Source organism: Pleurodeles waltl, chromosome 4_2 (assembly GCF_031143425.1).
Source record: "Pleurodeles waltl isolate 20211129_DDA chromosome 4_2, aPleWal1.hap1.20221129, whole genome shotgun sequence".
Classification (NCBI taxonomy): domain Eukaryota; kingdom Metazoa; phylum Chordata; class Amphibia; order Caudata; family Salamandridae; genus Pleurodeles; species Pleurodeles waltl.
The window spans coordinates 307,198,443-307,218,396 of record NC_090443.1 but is presented as its reverse complement, the minus strand read 5'-3'; positions in this window follow the sequence as shown (position 1 = coordinate 307,218,396).

Below are 19,954 nucleotides of genomic sequence, written 5' to 3'. Positions count from 1 at the left end.
TGGCAGCGGTGCTCGCGGCGGCCTCTGTGGCAGCGGTGCTCGCGGCGGCCTCTGTGGCAGCGGTGCTTGCAGCGGGGTCTGTGGCAGCGGTGCTTGCAGCGGGGTCTGTGGCAGCGGTGCTTGCTGCACACTCTGTGGCAGCGGTGCTTGCGGCAGGCTCTGTGGCAGCGGTGCTTGCGGCAGGCTCTGTGGCAGCGGTGCTGGGGTCTGTGACAGCGGTGCTGGTGGGGTCTGTGGCGGTGTTCTCCGCCGTACAGGTTGGCATCGATGTGGAAAGAAGGTGTGACACTGGTCCCTCAGTTGGTGCCACCATGCCCTCTCCTGACCTGCCCTTCGGTTTCTGGCCCTTCCCAACCTTTGATGGTGGCGCAGCTGTCTTGCCACTATCCTCTTTCGTTTTCCCTGACCCCTTGGTGGCAGGTGTTTTCTGCTTTGCCTTCCGGGATGTGGGCAACTTTTTTAGCTTGGCAGGTGGCAGAATGTCCTTGCCCTCGCTCTGTGGCACACTGGCAGCCCTGGTGGTTGGTACACTCCAGAAGCCCGCAGTTGCTGGCGCCACTGTGGCTGGGGATGTGGTGGCTGAGGTGCTGGGTTGGGACCTGGAAAGCCTGGCCCTAGGGGACGGGCAGGAGGGAGGTGTAGGGAAGAGGTCAATATTAGCCAGGAAAAGTTTTTTAGACACACTGGGACGGGTAGATGGAAGGGGTTTGGGAGTGGAGGAAGAGGTAGTGGTTGTAGGAGGTGTACGTCTGCTGAATTTGGTGAAGGTGCATGGGCAGGAGGCTGTTGTGAGGTGGATGGCTGTTGGGTGGGTGTGTGCCTGCGTTTATGTACTTTGGGAGGAGGGCTCACTGACACACTGGGAGAGGACACAGGGGATGTGTGAATGGTAGTGGGGGTGGTGAGTGCATGTGAGCGATGTGTGGTGATGGGCGTGCTGGTGATGGAGGTGGTGGCTGAAGATGTAGTGCATGCAGGTGGAGTGGAGACGAGACTTGGAGGGAGGGGGGACGTGGAGGAGGGGGACACAGTGGAGGCAGTGCATATGTGGGTATGTCTGCATGGGTATGATGCTTGTGTGAGTGCCTGTGGGATGTGTGGTGCTTATGTTTGCCTGAGCCACTTTTGTGTGTTGAGGTGTGTGCATGCTGGTCTGATGGTGTGCTTGGGATAAGCTGAGGTACAGGGGATTGGTTCTGGGTGGAGGAAGTTGGAGGGGGGAGGCTGGACACAGGGTCAATGGCTGCCATCAGTGCTGAGACCAGAGCCTGAAATGCTCTCTGTTGGGCTGCCTGGCCAGAATGAATGCCCTCCAGGTATGCATTTGTTTGTTGCAAATGCCTCTCAACACCCTGGATGGTATTCACAATGGTAGACTGCCCAACAGTGAAGGATCTCAGGAGGTCAATAGCCTCCTCACTGAGGGCAGCAGGGCTGACTGGGGCATGACCTGAGGTGCCTTGGGTGAAGGAGATGCCCACCCTCCTGGGTGAGCAAGCACAGGACACACACTGAGGGGCTGCTGGGAGGGCGGTGCTGGTAGGGGTGGTGGCGGCTGTACCTGTTGATGCGGGGGGCACAGAGGGGCCTGCCATTGCAAGGGAGCTCTCATCAGAGGAGGAGTCGCTGTCACTGCTTTCACCTCCTGTCCCCGCTGTGGAGCTCCCCTCACCCTCTGACCCACTGGTGGCTTCAGACTCTGTTGTTTCACCCTCCAGGGCCCTGTGGGATGCAGCTCCCTCCTGTTCCGGTGCCACTGCTCCTCCGCCTGATGATATTATTGCACACAAGAACAGGGAGACCACAAAAAGGGGGGAAAGACAGAAGAAAGACATGTTCAGTGCATGCAACACCACTACCGACACAGCACCCCTCTGCACTACGCCATGCACTTATAGTTCCTAGAATAATCAAATGCCCATGGGGTACAAGGCCTAAGCCTGATTGCTGCACACATGGAGGTCACAGGAGCCTGACTAGGTGTAGATGGCACTAACCACTAGTGGGGTTGGGGTTCCACTGAACCTGCCTCACAAGGAACCTTGCCTACCAAGCTCGCCCTGGCCTAGGGGAACCCACTGCCCACCTCCCCCACCCAGACACCTCGTAATGGGCGCAGAGTCAGATGAATGTGACTGTACTCACCCCCTTGTGGCTGCTGTGATGCCCTCAAGCGCCCATCCAACTCCTGATACGCCACCGCCAGGATCCGGAACATCAGGGGGTCATGGTGCGACGGGCACCCCTCCCACGTTGGGAGGCCATCCCCAGCTGGGCCTCTGCCGTCTTCTTGCTCCAGTGGCGAAGGTCCTCTCATCTTTTCCAGCAGTGGGTGCTCTGTCTGTGGTGGACCCCCAGGGTCCGGACGTCCTTGGCGATGGCACGTCAAATATCCTTCTTCTGGTGGGCGCTGACCTAGAAGAATAGTACAGGGGAAAAGGAAAATCTTTACCCGTCCGGACCGTCATACTCATTGACCCACGTTCCCACCCTTACCCTGACGCACATACACTCACTGTCTGCTCATGCAGGCCTCAGCCCCCCCAATGTATCTTCCATCCACACCACTCCAAACAGGCATTGCCATGCAGCATGCTCACAGTGTACTCACATGTTTGTCTGGAGGACCGTACAGTTGTGTGTACTGGGGGAGGACCCCATCCACTAGTTTCGTCAACTCCTCCGAAGTGAAGGCAGGGGCCCTTTCCCAAGACACATTAGCCATCATCGCTTCCAGACTTAGGTCACAGCAGCACTTGCAGTGTAGGTCCTCTCCTGTTGAAGGTCAGGTATCAAGTGAGTGAACAGACAGAAAATGGCAGTCACGTCCGCAGCGGTGCATACCGTCACCGCCGGCATACATCGTCATTGGCTCCTGGGACCCATAGGGTCCAATGTTAACCAATGCAGGATTGCGCCGCAGTCTTCGACCGCCTACCACGACGGTGTAGAACGCCAGCGCAGTTATCCCATATCCCCTTGTCCCACCTTACAGGTCAGGCAGCCGCTATATCAGGGGGCCACATGGCATTAATAATAACTGAGTGACACCTATCTAGGTCTTGCATACACACACAGTAACAGGCACATTGCGGATTATTAAATGCGTGCAAATTACATTTTGTAATACCTCAGTGTTGGCTGACTCTCTGCTCGCTGTTCTCCTCCATAGGGCACGTCCGCTGGGGCAGGTGATGAGATGGCGGCATCCTCCGGTATACAGACCGCTGGTGGACCTGTCGACAATGGAAGAGAGACACGTAATAGTCACCTACAGACTTGATCGTGCAACAATCCATGAACTGTGTGCCCAGTTGGAGCCAGACCTGATGTCAGCTATCCGCCATCCCACAGGGATACCCCCTCTAGTGCAGGTCCTGTCAGTACTCCATTTCCTGGCAAGTGGGTCTTTTCAAACAACAGTGGCCATTGCATCAGGGATGTCCCAGCCAATGTTCTCTAACGTGCTGCCCAGAGTGTTGTCTTCCCTGCTGAAACACATGCGCAGCTACATCGTTTTCCCTCAGGTGGAGGATTTGCCTACAGTGAAAGGTGACTTCTATGCCCTGGGACATATCCCCAGCATCATAGGTTCCATTGATGGGACACATGTGGCCTTGGTACCCCCACGCAGGAGTGAACAGGTGTACAGAAACCGGAAGAGCTACCATTCGATGAATGTGCAGATGGTGTGTTTGGCCGATCAGTACATCTCCCAGGTGAATGCCAAATTTCCTGGCTCAGTGCATGACGCTTACATTCTGAGGAATAGCAGCATCCCTTATGTGATAGGGCAACTCCAGAGGCACCGTGTGAGGCTAATAGGTGAGGACAAGGACCCTATACAGTGTGAATAGTTGTCTGGGTATGGGGTTGTCCCTACCGGTTAGTGTGTGTCTAACAGTTGTCCCTCGAAATTTGCAGGTGACATGGCTACTGACCCCCAGTGAGAAATCCCAGGACAAGGGCAGAGGAACGCTACAATGAGGCACATGGGAGAAGGCCAGGTTCCGGTGCCTCCATATGACAGGTGGTTCTCTCTACTACTCACTGCCAGATCCTCGTAGCCTGCTGTATGCTGCACAACCTGGTTTTGCGACGACAGGTGCCTTTTCTGCAGGAGGATGGTCCAGCTGGAGGTCTTGTGGCAGCTGTGGAGCCTGTGGACAGTGAAGAAGAGGAGGCAGAAGAGGATATCGACAACAGAAACAACGTTATCCAGCAATGCTTCCAGTGAGACACAGGTAAGAAGATGTCACTGCCTCACACATCTTATACTATTGTTTGAGCTATAATTCACTCAGTGTATGGACCCTGACTTGTCACTTTGCCTTTCCATTTAACAGATGTGGGTCCCACTTTGTGACCTCTGCTATATTTCCTCCAGCCCTACAGCTGTGTTACATCAGTATGTGGACAATTACATTGATATTGTAATATTCCATAGTTATTGCAATTACACATTTGTGAAAGCACAGACTGACTCCAGATTGATTTGTGATTGATGTGTGTTTATTTCTCTGCAAATAAGTAGAGGGGGTTGTAAAATTGGCAGGGGTGATGGTGGTGGAATGTCCATGGCAGAGTCCAGTCTATTTATTTCACAGGTGCATTGTCCAAAGGGGCATAGGAAGGGGAGCAATGGCAGTTTAAGGATGGACAGGGTGACAAAGTGGGACAGAGGGGGTCTCATTTCCTGGTGGGTGTCTTGGCAATGTTCTCTGTCTTGTTCATGGATCTCAGGGACCGTTTGCGGGGTGGCTCTCCATCTGCAGGGGGTGGGGTGCTGGTTTGGTGGTCCTGTGGCGGTGTCTCCTGTCCACTAGCGCCGGCGGAGGTGGAGGGCTGTTCATCATCCAGGCTAGTGTCAGGGGCCCCTTTTTGTGCCACAGTGTCCCTCCTGGTGTTGACAAGGTCCTGCAGCGCCCCTACAATGGTGACCAGGGTGGTGTTCATGGACTTCAGTTCCTCCCTGATCCCCAGATAGTGTTCCTCCTGCAGCCGCTGGGTCTCCTGAAAGTTGGCCAGTAGCGTTGCCATCGTCTCCTGGGAATGATGGTACGCTCCCATGATGTTGGAGAGGGCCTCGTGGAGAGTGGGTTGCTTGGGCCTGTCCTCCCCCTGTCGCACAGCAGCTCTCCCAGTTCCCCTGTTTTCCTGTTCCTCTGTCCCCTGAACTGTGTGCCTTCTGCCACTGCCGCCAGGTCCCGGATTTTTGGGGGTTTGTGGGTTTGCCTGGGTTCCCTGTAGTGGTGGACACACTGCTGCTTGACGTGTCCTGGGGACAGAGGGATGGGCCCGCTGGGTGGGTGCTGTGGTGGTGTTTCCTGGGGGGGAGGCTCTGTGGTGGCTTGTCCCAGTGTCAGGGGAACCGACTGTCCTGAGGTCCCAGATGGGCTGGGCTGGTCATCATGATCCAGTTGTGCAGAGCTGCTGTCATCAATGTGGGCCTCTTCTGTGGGGGGACTGGATATGTCTGGAACCTTCTGTCCAGTGACGTTGGGTAGGGGTCCTGCAGGGGTGTAAAGGCATGATTATTGCATCTGTGTGTTCCACTGTGTGCAATGGGTGAGTGACCCTTTACTCCAGTGCTTGCATTCTTGTCTAGGTCCTTGTGTGAGATTTGGTTTGGGGTCTGTGTGGGTATCTGTAGTGGACATGCTTTGGTGATGGGTGTCCATGCCTTGGTGTTGCATGCAGGGCCTGGGGTTGGGATGGGTGAGTTGTGATAGTGGGACATATGTGAGATGTTGGAGTGATGGGGGTGAGGGTGGGGGTATGTGATTGCATGCAGGTAGGGTGGGGGATGTAATAGTTAAGATTTGACTTACCAGAGCCCATTCCTCCTGCTACTCCTGTGAGGCCCTCAGGATGCAGTATTGCCAAGACTTGCTCCTCCCATGTTGTTAGTTGTGGGGAAGGAGGTGGGGGTCCACCGCCAGTCCTCTGTACTGCAATCTGGTGTCTGGAGACCACGGAATGCACCTTCCCCCATAGGTCGTTCCACCTCTTCCTGATGTCATCCCTAGTTCTTGGATGCCGTCCCACTGCGTTGACCCCATCGACAATTCTGCGCCATAGCTCCATCTTCCTAGCAATGGAGGTGTGCTGCACCTGTGATTCGAATAGCTGTGCCTCTACCCGGACGATTTCCTCCACCATGACCCTGAGCTCCTCCTCAGAGAACCTGGGGTGTTGTTGAGGTGCCATGATGTGGTGTGGGTGATATGTGAAGTGGTGTGTGTTGTGATGTGTTTTTGTGTGTTGTTTCAGGTGCGTGGATGTTTTGTGAGTGATGATGTTGTGTGTCTGTGGATGTTAGTGTTGTTTCTGGTGGTGTCTCTCTCTGGCCTTCTTTCGAAATTTTGGTAGTAAGGGTTTGTGGGTGATGTGGGTGTGTGTTTTATATTGGATTGGGTGTGTGGGAGTGGTGGGTGTATGTGTATCAGGTGTGTGTATTTTGAATTGTCCAATGTGGTTGTGTTTTGTAAATGTGTGTGTATTTTGAGCGCGGTGGTGTGTACCGCCAATGGAATACCGCGGTTCAAAGACCGCCGCATGGATTCGTGGGTCGTGATAGCGTGGGCGTGTTCCTGTTGGCGTGATGGTGGAGGTTTTGTTATCGCCAGTTTATCACTGACCTTTGGTGTGGTGGAATTGTGTGGGTGTCTGGATTATGGCGGATTCCGAGCTGTGGGTCGTAATAGCTGTAGCGGAATTCCGTTGTTGCAGCGGCGTGTTGGCAGTCTTCTGCACGGCGGTAAGTGGGATTTAACTCCAATGTTGTAATGAGGGCCTAAGTGATTTGCTCATAGTCACAGGACGTTGCTCTGATGCTGAGGCGCAAACCCTGATCCCCAGCACCCCAGAAGGTCGCTCTGACTGCTGCAGAAGAATAGCATTTTCAAACAAGTTCTATCCTTGTGTTGCCTATGTCGTAAAGCTAATCCTTCTCCCTTTCCATAAAGGTTGCATAGTTTGCAGTGGTGTCCATGCAACAATCTATGAATTTTGGGAAGTCGCAATAAACTCTGTCACAGGTGCTTCTCCAACAGCTCCAACATAATTAGTTGGAATATTTCCTGTGCAAACCTCTACTGGCTGTGCTATAGTTACTCTTGTAACAGGTGCTGGTACAGTTACTTAGAGGCATCACTGCTGGGGAAGTCTCAACTTGGGCGGGCACATTATGAGGTACAACAGGTAGAAATTCAGCAGTTATAATTATACTTCTCTCAAGTAACTATACCTCGTGCCCTAAAGAAACTATAACTTGCGCCCCCGCCATGCACAGTTTTCTCATCAATAATTTGATTGCAAAAGCTGCAGTGATATCAATGATGTCATGGAAGATGTCATGACTGATGTAATATGTGGGGTAATTAGCAGTGCATGGCTATGGAAGCTAGGTCCTAACTATAACTACTTACTGGTGACTGTAAGAAAGTCATATATCACTAAATTACAAAAATAAAAAGTTCAGCCATCTCAACTCCTTCCTGCAAAGGTTTAATCTGAATTATCAATCCGAGGCTGAGAAAGTGGGGGCCCAAAGCATGATTCCCCATGCAGTTTCCTATTGGAAGTTTAGACAGTGATACAGACTAGGGATGGGGGAAGAAATCACTCTGCTTGAGTAGTTGGCAGAATGCGGAAACTCTGCGCTATGGGGTGTAATGCAGAGTTCCCTAAGTTCTGCCATCCGGCGCATGGTGGAATTTCATTTGTTAGTGCGCAAAACTTGTTTTGGCATGCACTGTCGAGCACCACAATACTTTCAGGCTGCTTGCCAGCGCATGCAAGATTTCACGCCTACAAGCATGGCTTCTGACCCCAACAGCACCTTTATCATAACACTAGCAAGCAACTGCAGATTCTCTACTCGAGAAGCAGCTAAATCTACTCAAAAAGATGTTTATGAGTGGATAGTCTACTTCAACGGACCATTCAAGTTGCTTTTTAGTGCGAGAAGCCTTTTTTTAAACTTTTTTTTCAACATGAAGGAAGCACCCTAGAGACTCAAACTTCCCGTTCCTGTCCGGCAGACTCCTCCCAGTGCTTTGTCCAACTGCTGGTCACTTTTCACCTGGATTTTGAGGTAGAAGGTTCACTCTCTTTGCCTGTTGCATATATACCATTGGATTTAAGGACTTTGTTTTTGTAATATTGTAAGTAAGTTAAAAAACTATTGTATAAGGGTGTTGTTTGTTTGATAGGGCATGCACCAGTAGTTCTTCATACTTTTATTTGATTTTTAAATTTGATTGTGGTGGGTAACCAGGACTTTCAATAGAGGCCTAGCTATTTTTTGCATTTCATTTGTCATCTTTTGTAAAGGAAAAATGTTGCACAGTTCATTACCTTTTCTCCATGTTTGTTAAATGTGCAATGCTCATTTATTTTACTATGTGGCCTAGTCTGCCAATGGGCCATCCGGCCAGTAGGCCTAGTATTATTTATCAGTGCATGTAAGAACTGTATCTGTGGTATATGTTGTTCTAATTAAAACATAATTTAGGGCAGGGATGGCATTGGATTCAATTAAAAATGTGGGTTATTGTTTGTATTTAAAAAAATATTCTGTAAAAAGTTTATATGTGGGGTAATATGTGATGCCATAGAAGGATGTGTATCGTTAATTTTCATGTTTGGCATTGCTGAATTAATGGTAGTGTTTTCTTCATTGTTACCATGCCTCCTTTGTCTGATGTGTGTGTGTGTGTGTGTGTGTATATGTGTATGTGTGTGTGTGTTTGCCATAGGCCATCATTTGTATTTCTTCTCCATGCCATGTGTCCAGGGACCATTTTGTGTGTGTGTGTTTGCCATAGGTCACCATTTGTAATTATTGTCCATGCCATGTGGCCAGGGACCATTTTGTGTAGTCTGTGTCCATAGGCCTAAATGTGTTTTTTGTTTTCCATGCCTCCTTGCTTGTTGGTTGATCATGTGTCTGGTGGCCATTTGGGGAGTCAGCCAGTGTGCTTGTGCCATAGGCTTGTATGCGTTCATTGTTCTCCATTCTTCCTTTCACACTGTTGTTCGTTTGACCATGTGGCCAGGGGGCTATTTTGTGAAGTCAGACGGTGTGCTTTGTATGTGTTATTTTCCATCCATCCCTGCTCGCTGTTGTTGTTTGACCAAGTGGATGGCAGCAATTGTGTGCAGCCAGTGTGCTTTTGCCATAGGCTTGTATGTGGTCATTGTTCTCCACACCTCCTTGCTTGCTGTTGTTGGTTTGACCATGTGGCCGGAGGCCATTTTATGACGCCAGCCAGTGTGCTTTGCCATAGGCTTGCACATGTTCTTTGTTCTCCATGCCTCCTTACTAGCTGTTGGTGTTTGACCACATGGTTAGTGGCCATTTTGTGTAGCTAGCTAATATGCTTTGCCATAGGCTTGCATGTGTACTTTGTACTCCATGCCTTCTTGCTCACTATTGTTGTTGGACCATGTGGCCGGAGGCCATTTTGTGTATCTAGCCAGTGTGTTTTGCCATAGGCTTGCACGTGTTCTTTGTTTTCCATGCCTCCTTATTTGCTGTTGTTGGCCATGTGCCGGTGGCCATTTTGTATAGCTATCCAGGGTGTTTTGCCATAGGCTTGCATGTGTTCTTTGTTCTCCTTGCCGCCTTGCTGCTGTTGCTGGTTGGACCATGTGGCCGGTGGCCATTTTGTGTAGCCAGCCAGTGTGCTTTGCCATAGGCTTGCATGTGTTCTTTGTTCTCCAATGCTTCCATGCTCGCTGTTATTGTTTGACCATGTGGCCAGTGGCCATTTAGTGCAACCAGTCAGTGTGCTTTTGTCACAGGCTTGCATGTGTCCTTTGTTCTCCATGCTTGCTGTTGTTGGTTGACCACATGGCCATTGGCCATTTTGTGCATACCCTTTATTTATTCCAGTTTTCAAAGCCCATTTTTAGGGAGATTTATAGGAGAGGACTATGGGTTTTTGTATTTTTTTTTACTTTTTCCTGGTATCAGTTTAATAATATGCCTCAGGATCAGTGTAGTATATGTATATTATGAATATGATTATGATGAACAGTGCTTTATATTATATGCATATTTTTGCATTTTTTACCTGCACCCCCTTTTCTCCCAATGGGTTTCTCATACTCCTGTAGTACAAACATCAGCACCGAATTTTCGTTTTTAAATTGATTTTAATTTTTTTTATTGACATTTTTAATTTTAATTTAAATGTTTTGATATTTAATTTTTTCCGTTATTTGTTTTTTGAAATATTTTTGGTTTTTTTTGTGTTTTGCCTTCATCCATCCACCTGACTGCCATAGGTGCATACCTGCACAACAGCATTAATTTATTTTCAGGTATTGTTCCATTTCCCACTGGACCCTCTGCATGCCAGAGGCGCACAACATTTTTCTATGCACTTACCTGACTGCCACAGGTGTCTCTCCCTTACAATAGGTGCACATAAAGCTGAGTTACATCTGTATGTGGTTATCCTGATTTATAATTAAATTTTAAGTCATGGGGTGTGGCTTGACTTTAAAATAGTTGGATATGATTGTTGTCAATTATTTAGGATAATAGCTTAAGTAACCAAGCACACTAAATTATACTGTTTTTGTCTGTACTAAGTCAAACTGCAACAATGCCACGCTTTACTAAATGTGTTCTTTGCTTGTTTGCTTTTAGGTGCACAAAAGAAGAGACATCGCCCATAGTACTGTCAGGCTGAAGGCCTGTACAAAGAGACATGACCACACAACACCAGGCGTCAGTCCCACAATCTCTTTTGCTTGAGCAGCTCAGTGCCACTGCCAACTGACAGCTTTAAAATGACCTCAAAGAAAGGTGCTGCAAAGAAAGTGGCCAATGAGAAGCAGCTTTCCACCACTGACGTGCTGACCACAATCTTTTTTCCTGGAAACGTATGCCTGCCGCACCGGCCTCCGAGGAGGAAGCTGGGAGCAGCACTCCCACATCAATGGCACCACTGCAACCTAAGCCCAAGCCCAAACCCATGTCAGTCAGCAAAGCAGCCACTGCAATCTTGGCAACACCAACAAGCAGTGACACTGAATTTGATTTGTCCCTTTCGCAAAATAGTACCTAATAGTTTCAGAAAACAGAGCAAAGTGGACAGCAGCTGCAGCTAGCAATAGTAGATCTTCATGAAGTTAGAGCAGAACAAGAAATTGAGCTTCCTGCAGGGCAAGAACCTTCTTTTTAGAACCATTGGCTCCCAGATCTCCAACAAAAAAGGGAAGGGTACTCCACCATTTACTCCAAGCACTCCTTATGATGATCATCTGGACATGGACTAGACCACAGCAGAGCCTGAGACACGCCAGGAGAGGCAAGAGAAGAGAAAAGTTCCTGAAAGTCTTAGAATTTTGAAAAAGGATGACTAGCCAGTCATTGTTATGGAACCTGGCCCAGAGGAGACTGACATTACCCCTCCTATTCAACCTACCCCGAGGAATGTGGCACAGGTACCACCGCAAGCGCCAGCTCCCATAATTGTAAGGCCCCTGCTGAGACCTGCATCAACTCCTACCTCAGAGGTATGCACTGCAGAAAAGGTAATCGGCAACACACCTACCTACCTCCAGTTCTTCTTCAGGCATTGGCACTGGCACACTAAGAAAGTTCTCCTATCCAGTTTGGGACTTTTTCATGATTAGCAAGCAGGAGGATAACATTGCAAAATACTCCTTGTGTCACAAGAGTGTTCGTCGAGGTAAGCCTGGTTCACACTATGGTACTGGAGGTAAAACGATCCATATGAAAAAATATCACGCAATCCGGTGAGAGGAGCTCCTTAAAAAAATTGCTGCAAGCGGTGGTGGTGAAGGTGAGGAGAGCCGGGAATCATCAGCTCCAATCACAGTGGGAGGTGAGGAAAAAGTAGGTGACATCTTTATGCAAAGCAGCCCTGTCCCCAGCAGTGCGCCAGTATCACCCACCTCAGCGACCTCAAAATGGCACAAGAGTCAGATGGAGACACCACAGCATACAGTGAGTGCCCCATGACGCACATTGAGTTTACCACTTCCTACTTCTCAGAAGTCATGTGCGTCAGTGGCCCCAAAAAAGAAGAAAAACCAGTTTACTATTACAAGATTGTTTAGGCAAGAGGGGCCCTACAACTGCAACCACCCAACAGCACGTTTGTACAATGGGAAGCTGGCTAAAATGTTAGCGCTGGACCTCCTCCCTTCTTTTTCCTTTGTGAAAGGGCATCTGCCCGAAATAGAAGGTTCCCAGTTGGACTTATTTTGCCAGAGTTGCTGTTCAAGTGCTCCATCACGATATGCTGCAATTGGCTGGCCAAGCTTTGCAGCAAAGTGCTGTTCACACTATCCACCTGACGACAAACATGTGGACCAGTTGTCAAGCAACTGATTACATATGTATCACTGCACAATGAATATCTTTTGCGGGGTTAGGTAACAGCTATCAACAGGTCTCAGCACTGAAGATACTTTTAAGGGTGCTTGGCATAATGCAACAGAAGCCATGTTCGACATGAAGAAATCCCATACAGCTGCAAACATCTTGGAAGACTTTAACAGCAAGGTGTGTGAATGGCTGCAACCCAGAGGTCTCAGAACTGGATTTGTTGCCACGGACAATGGCAGTAATATAGTCATGGCCATGTCAGATAGTGGCTATTTCAGGGTCCGATGTTTGGCTCATTGCATCAACCTGGTTAAGCAGGACTTTCTAAAAAAAGAAGACTGTCAGCAATATACTGACCACCTGCAGAAGAATCTGCACTCATTTCAGCCATTCTTTTAAAGCCTGGAAGCAGCTGAGGATTGTTCAGCATGAAACTAAAGTATCAGTTAAAGTTAAAGTCCTCATAACAGTAGGTGGCAACACATTGAAGCTTGACCTATTACATGTTGCAACGTTTGAGCCGTACAAACAGATTGATGACTATGTCATTCAAACAGGAGAGGATGCAAAAGGAAAAAGCATGATGATGGACACAGATGCTACCTGTTTGTAAGCTTTCCCGTTGTTGCATCTGCTACAGGATCAGTTAAACAAAGGTGTCCGAAAGGTTCACACTCGCAGGTGTGAACGAAAACGAAGACGCGCATGCCTTGAACGAAAGATTAATCCTTCGCTAGGCTGTTAATACAAGGCTGCAAAAAGACATCATGTTCTTCAAAGAGTACATCTGTGTCACAATGCTTGATCCATGGTACAAGAAAATACTGGTCACTTTCATTCCTTTTTCTGCAGGGGTTGTTTCAAAATACAAGAGGTAGATTGTTTAGCAAGACAGAGACCTGGAAGAAGAAAGGCTGGAAAGTACTAGAGTCACACTCCCGGGTGCATGTTCAAAAAAAGGATATAACTAGTGAAACATTATGGCCCTCATTCCGAGTTTGGCTGGCGGCGGTAGCCGGCAGCCAAACGGGAACCGCCACTTGGCCGCTCCGCGGTCAAAAGACCGCGGAGGCCATTCTGGCTTTCCCGCTGGGCCGGCGGGCGCCCGCCAAAGGCGCGCCCGCCGGCCCAGCGGGAAAGGCCCTGCAACAATGAAGCCGGCTCCGAATGGAGCCGGCGGAGTTGCAGGGGTGCGACGGGTGCAGTTGCACCCGTCGCGATTTTCACTGTCTGCAATGCAGACAGTGAAAATCTTTCTGGGGCCCTTTTAGGGGGCCCCTGCACTGCCCATGCCAGCGGCATGGGCAGTGCAGGGGCCCCCAGGGGCCCCACGACACCCGTTCCCGCCATCCTGGTTCTGGCGGTGAAAACTGCCAGAAACAGGCTGGCGGGAAGGGGGTTGGAATCCCCATGGCGGCGCTGCAAGCAGCGCCGCCATGGAGGATTCTCCCAGCCGGGGTTAATCCGTCGGGAAACCGCCAGACCCGGCTGGGCGACCACGGCTGTAAGCACCGCCAGCCTGTTGGCGGTGCTTCCGTGGTCATCGACCCTGGCGGTCGATGACCGCCAGGGTCAGAATGACCCCCTATGTTTGTATCTGACTCATGTTGCCCCACCATTTTTAGGCACATGTATGGCTGGCTTGGAGTTGGACCAGTGTGCAGTGAAGAAGCCTCCCCATTCCCTTCAGGACATTGGAGACAATGCCTGCCTCCCTCCCAATGCTATCTTTTTGTTTCCATCACCTACTAGGGCTGCCCCAGAAGAACATCGATTTACAAGACTGCCAAATTCTAAAGTCTTGCCTGCATCAAAGAGGAGATGCAATTGTGTACCTACCACCGTGATTGGATTGGATGCGGTAACTAACTATTGCACCAATTAATGATGATATATTAATGAGTGATTGTGAGGGATGATTGATGATCTATGCAGTGGCAGACAGTGAGTGAGGATGTTCAACTAATTTGTAAACATAATTTCAATGATTGGCAATGTTTGGGGCCTGATGGGTGATCATTTGTTCTGAAGGTGACTGGCCCTTTCAAACTTAGCGAAATGTACCTGCAGGTTCCACTCCTTTTTTCTTGTTCTTTAGAGACCGGACCAGTCACTTTAGTTAACAAACACAAACCTACATAAAATATCCCAATTCTGTTTCTCTACTTGTTCTTAAACAGCAGTGCACCACCAGTCTATCTCATTTGGGTCAAGAGCGGGACGGAGTTATTCGTAGTCAGGGGGAGGATGGAAGGACTCAGGATGTGACACCTAGAAGAAGGAAGTTGCTGACATTAAAGGGAAACCATGATGGTGATGACTCTAAGACCTAGTACTCAGCTCTGTGGGCTGGAGACAGGTGCCTTGAATTCAGAAATGCTGCTGAGTGTGTGCTGCATTGCTGGCAAACGTGAAACTCCTCTTATGTTATTGCTCTGCCGTTGAGTCTTCTTGGTAAACTCCTCATGAAGCTTACCTTCCTACTGTCCTTCTCTATGACTCTACAATACAGTCTGTTTTACAATCCACAAAGCCTTCTCCTCTCCTGCACAAATGAAAGGCGAAAGCTCAACACTCCTGCTTATCCAACTGGAATGGTTCAGCCAGGCACTGAAGAGTGACAGACATTCTGAGAAGAATGCAGATGCACCACCCAATTTGGCAATGCAGTATAATTTTTCTTATAACAATCATAATTTTTAGAACTGGGTGGGTTCACTTCGCTCCTATATCATTTGTATTTTTCAAACCCAGGTGACAGAACATTAGATATTGAATTATAACTTGGGCCTCTGGGACTGATTGACTGCAATGTATTTAACTGAACTGTGTCATACTTATTCCTTCATTTCCTTCCACAACATATTGATGATGATGATGTGCTGCTCATCACCCTGGTGAATACTGCTGTTGTGTTTTGTAGTGTCTGTCTTTATCACACCTTTCCCCAAATCCCCTTTCCCATCCATTCATCAAACCCCTAACCCTCTTCCCCAAGGCTGTGTGATTTATTGAGGCGTGACTTAATTTACAGCAAGTGGATCACACACTTGGTGGGGTGGATATGGTTAAATGTGACACCAATTGACTGCGGGATCTTCTGCAATAGCCCACACTAACCCCACCTACTCAACTACGCAAAAAAGAGATCCATATATTTTATATGTATTAGAACATAATTCATCAACATCATCATTCAGGCCTTGTGTTGGTAAACGCTTAACCTTGTCCACTACAGACCTAGTATGCTTTTTGTGAGTCAAGGATTTCATTTCATTAAATTTCATGCTCCCCATTTCTCAGAATAATTGATGATTGCTAGTTTTTGTCATAATGTCTGGTATTTTTTGTTGTGTCAAGGTGGTAGTAGTCAGATCTCAGTCTTTCTAAACCTATAATACAAATGTATAACCCACTAACTCTGTGTTTTTCTTTCAGTTTTAGGTGCATGTAATGGATAATTGTTTTTATTAACTCTACAGTTGAAACTCATCGAGGTGGTAGTGGGACCTCGCTTGTGATGCCTTCCCTGTAAGCACACTACCACTATCATTAAGAAGGTACCTTGGTAAACCCTGCAGTAAGGAAGAGAGAGAGGTAGCAGCCATCGCTTCATCTATTTAGGTAAGAGAACTATGGAGTGAAGTGAACTTTAGTTAATAAGTAACTACCTTCTACTGCAGGTAAATAAGTTTGCGTTTATCTAGGTTGTTGTAGGAAATATATAGCCAATGGCAGCATACCCCCCTAATGGTCAATATAGCTATAGAGGGTAGTAGAACAAGGGTATAAATAACTATAACTAACTGGTATACACTTTGAGAATCAAAAACATGCTGTGGCAGCAGTGCAAAGTAGAAGTAAAACACAAAAAACAATTCCAGGCATATGGTATGAGAATACCAGTGTCCAAAAGAACTAAAGTCCAAAAAGCCCAACAAAAAGACCAAAAGTTCCTTCTCAAGTCCCACCCTCCCCACCCACAAAAAAAAGCCCTTCCCACCAAAACAGAAAATAAAAAAGGGCTTAGAAGAGGGCACTCTCTGTGAGGGTCCGCAGTTCTTGTTGCTGGGCCTCGGGGCATGCCATCCGACGGTCCAAGTGTGCCAGCTCACGCAGCACATGGTGCTGGAACAGGCAGGTGCAACAATGGCGGTACAGAAGCAGGTGTCTAGCAGCGCCTCTGTTGTTGACATGGCCTGTAGGATGGAGGTGCAGGCGGCTGGCTGGAGGAACGTGGACACGGGGCAGCTGCATGTGCCCCGCTGTTCTCCTCCTCTAGCTGTTGGTACTCTGCCTGGGTGGCCCTCAACCTCTGGCACCGCCGCTGGTCTCCGACCTCATGCCGTGTTGGTGGACCAGCAGGAGTAACTATCTCAAGAAGGAAAAAAAATAAACAAGACAAATTATAAACAATCCTCTGTGTTTAAAATGATGTAGTGGCAAAGCAGCAGTACATTGCTGGTCCCCTAGCACCATTGGAATTTTGATGTGAGGAGAGTCACAGGGACGTGGCTTTATTCACACGTCTCACATAAAAGCAACGACTGGCTGAAAGGAATTAAGACAGCATAACACCAGATTAAAAAAACAAATTGATTTTATTTTCCTGTAAAGGAATTCCGAGAAAAAAAAACACTTAAGGCCTCAATACGACTTTGTCGGTCTTTTAATCAGACCACCAATGCCGCTGCAGTCAACAGATCGCCAGTGCTGGGGGTCTGTTGACCGCCATGTTAGGAGTCCTGTTTGGACTTCCGCTCATTTATGGGTGGAGGTTTGACTCCGTCAGCCAGGCCGACGGAGTTGAAGAGGCGGTTCCACCACCAGCACAGCTATGGCAACAAGACACTGCCTGCAGTATTACGATACAGCAGTGCTGTGCTGATGGTGGAATACGCCAGGACCCATCCCCTCCCGGATGACCACCTCACTGGAAAAGGTAAGTTGATCGTCCGAAAGGGGGGGGGAGGTGGGAGATGTTGGGTGCATGTGTGTTGTGTGTGCGTGTATGTGTGCCTGAAAGGGTCTCCGTGTGTGTATGTATGTGTGCGTGGAGGCTGTGTGTGTCTGCATGTATGCGGAGGGTGCGTCAGGGTGCGACTGCATGTGTGTTTGTATGCAGAGGGGTGGGGGTATCTGTTTGAGTGTGTGTATGTGTGTGTCTGAGTGCATGTTTGTGAGCGAGCAAGTGGGGTGTCTGAATGTATGCCTGCTGTTGGGGGGGGGGTGTCCCCATGTATGCGCCGGGGGTGGGGGGTGTTGGGATGTGTGTAGGTGTGTGTATTGGGATGCATGTGAGTGGGGGTGCATGTGTGCAAGTCTGTGAGGGAGTAGGGGTGTCTGTGTGCAAGTGTGCCAGTGAGTGGGGGTGTCTGTGTGCAAGTGTGCGGATGAGGGGGGGTGTGCAAGTGTGCGGATGAGGGTGTGTGTGTGCGCAAGTGTGCGTATGCAGAGGGGGAGTGTGTGAATGTATCCGTACGTGGAGGGGTGGGGGTGTGTATGAATGCGGATGGGGTGGGTTGTGAATGATTGCGGAGGGGGGCTGCGTATGTGTGAGTGAGTGCGAGTGGGGGTGTGTGTATGTCAGTGTGAAAGTGGGTGGGGGTGTTTGTATGGATATGTGGGTTTGGGTGGGGCAGTGTTTGCAAGTGTGTGGACGGGTGGGGGGGTGCATGGGGGTGTGTGGGTGGGAGGGGGGCATGGAGGTGTGTGGGGACAAGAGTGCATGCAACAGGAATAGGGATTCCTGTCGCTGGGTGCATGACCGTGAGGGTTTTCGTGCGGGGTGACTGCCATGAAAAGCCTGGCGGTCTGCTGCCTTGTAATCTGGGCAGCAGGCAGCGGCCTGCCGCTGGCCTGGAGGAGCTCACCGCCGGCCGCATAGGTGGGAACGCACCAGCAGGCCGGGAGGCGTTGTGGCAGTTTGGCTTCGGCCAAACCCCACACCTTGTGATGCAGCGGTCTTTACCGCTGTGTCTGTGGAGGTAAGACCACAGCTGCGAGGCTGGCAATCTGATGACCGCCAGCCTCGTAATGAGGGCTTTTGTGTGTAAAAATAATAATAAATTAACTCTCAATAATGAGTAAGGCATCATCCACTATGGAGTACAAGTATTCTTTTTGTGCTAAATTAATCAAGCCATGCTAGCTAGCGCATCGGGTACTACTTTGCTATTCTGTGCAGTCTGCAACTAGGGCAGCTGCAATGAACAATTATCTTACTTTAACTCGAATGGCCCGGCTCTTCTCTAAATGCCTTTCAATTCTACTGTGACTCTAAAGAGGCACATGAGTAACATACTTCACACATGTCATGTGTAACACATGAGGATAGTAGGTATCCTGTTAGACAGTTGGTAAAACCTTGTACTGAAGTACAGGTAGAAGAAATGGAAATATAGATTTATTGGACATGTTCATCACAGAGTATCCCATCTGCAAAACACGAAATCAAAGGCACCTAATTCTACTTTACTCCCTGGTCTTGCTTTCAAACACAAACTATTTCAAACAAACACATTCACTTGGTAGTAAGTAAAGGAAACTTGACTTACTCTACTGCAGGGTAAGTTAGCGGGAAAAGGCCGAGTAGGTAGAGGTTTTGCTATAGAATAGTGGGGTGTCACTGATCATCATGTGCCTATCCTTTGACTTAGTCAGTCACTGTAGTTGAAAGTTGATAAATGTCAATATTTTGAACAAGCTTAAATCTATTGTAGAAACCATTAAATATATGAACCACATGGCCTAAAGAATACGGCTCATGCCAAGAATGGATTTTTAATTTTTTTCATAGGCTGGGACAGAACTTAGGACGGAATAAAGGAGTGAAGTACTAGCAGGTGACTGAGTGGGCACTGGGAGAGAAGGGAAACACTTTTTTTTATTTTGGTTTACAATGTATGGAAATGCTGCATTAGCTGAAGCAGATGCACATTGCATAGCCAACACTGGAGTACCAAATTGAACCATGCTGCAGTTGGGTCAAGGGTCACATTATGCCATGGGCAGGGATGTCATGAATGAATGATGAAGGGTGGGATCTGCCTCAATTACAGTGAGTATACTAGTAATTGTCAATAACTAAGCAATGTGACTTACCACCGTTCATCCCTCCTCGTCTGGTGCACTGGCAATGGCCCTGGCACTGGTGGTCTCTACGGCTAGAAAAAACATTAAACATTTTAGATGCCAGATACCGCCACTCTTTTGTTTTACTGTTTGAGCATGAGCGGGAAAAAGAAAGCTTTCTCAACAAACAAGTGTAGAGTAGCTTGCTTGAGTCTGCAATCTTCACAATAAAATGCCTACAAATCTATTCTCCAAGTCTTACAGTACCAGTCCACAGGATGTTTAAGGTAGGGGAGGGGGAAAGGTTAATAACAAAGCAGAAGAAAGCTACATATTAGTTCAGACAGGAGGGAGGCAGATAAAGAAACATGGAATATTGAAAAGAGGATAATGCAGGGACAACAAGAATTAACAACATTAAATAGAACAAAAAGGATTTGGAAAACAAAACCTGTCAGTATTAAAAAAATATTTTAAATGGGGAGAGGTAAAAGTTAGGGAAGTAAC